The 846-nt window shown below is 38.3% G+C and overlaps 1 protein-coding gene across 2 annotated transcripts in view; it reads left to right on the top strand.

The window, feature by feature from the left end:
• Nucleotides 1–846, top strand: part of LOC105449724 (PERQ amino acid-rich with GYF domain-containing protein 2) — a 14,635-nt gene that overhangs the window by 11,332 nt on the left and 2,457 nt on the right. The window lies entirely within an intron of this gene.

The following is an 846-nucleotide window of genomic DNA, read 5'->3' as shown; positions in this document are numbered from 1 at the left end:
GCCTTGCTACGCGGCTAATAAACAGCATCATTGTTATTTTCTTAATTGAACGTACGAATTCTTTCGCCCGACCAGCACCATCCTATCGCCCGCCATCTGACTCGCCCTTAGTCTCGCCCTGCCCCTCTGCCGTTAGGTAGAGCCGGCCGGCCCTTGTGCGATCGACCTCGGTAGTGGCGTTTGTCCGCGGAGTATAGAATATTGTCGCGCGTAAAAATATTTCTCGCGCTATCGCGTTAGCGTCGCGTTTTGCGAGTGACGTGCCATCTCGCACGTCTGGCGCCCAAGTTTCGCGTCGCTACTCCTTGTCGGTCGCCGGAGGGACAAGACTCGGAGGGCTACCATCTTCCCTCCCGAAATCGCACGCGATTTCTCTCGTATCGCTTTGATCCGTGCTCGCGCGAACTACTTATCTCACGGGACACGTGACAATGTATATATATATAATATATATACGAAATTATTTAAAAAAAGGAGTTAATTGAAAAATAACGAGATTAATACAATGTAATATAAAGTTACATACTAGAGTTGATAATACTAATTGATAACGATAATAAATAAAAACAATCTATCTAATTATACACTATATTATAAAAATATGTTAAGGAGGGATTCCTAAATAAATAAATAGAATTTGATATAATTCTTAATTTATTAGGCAGAATTTGTAACGAATACCAACATTTGTTGCGGAGAGTAAGGGAAACTGCCAAAAACCTTACCAATATTCGGTACAGAAATTAACATTTTTCATATAAATAAAAAATTAAATATTTTATAATTACAAAAATAATTATTTGAAACAAAACATCGAACGTGAAAAATAAATGTTTTATTATTTAA

This window comes from Wasmannia auropunctata, unplaced genomic scaffold (genome assembly GCF_000956235.1).
Source record: "Wasmannia auropunctata unplaced genomic scaffold, wasmannia.A_1.0 LD336074.1, whole genome shotgun sequence".
NCBI lineage: Eukaryota > Metazoa > Arthropoda > Insecta > Hymenoptera > Formicidae > Wasmannia > Wasmannia auropunctata.
Note: the sequence above shows the minus strand (reverse complement) of the source record. Positions and strands in the feature narration are given on the sequence as shown.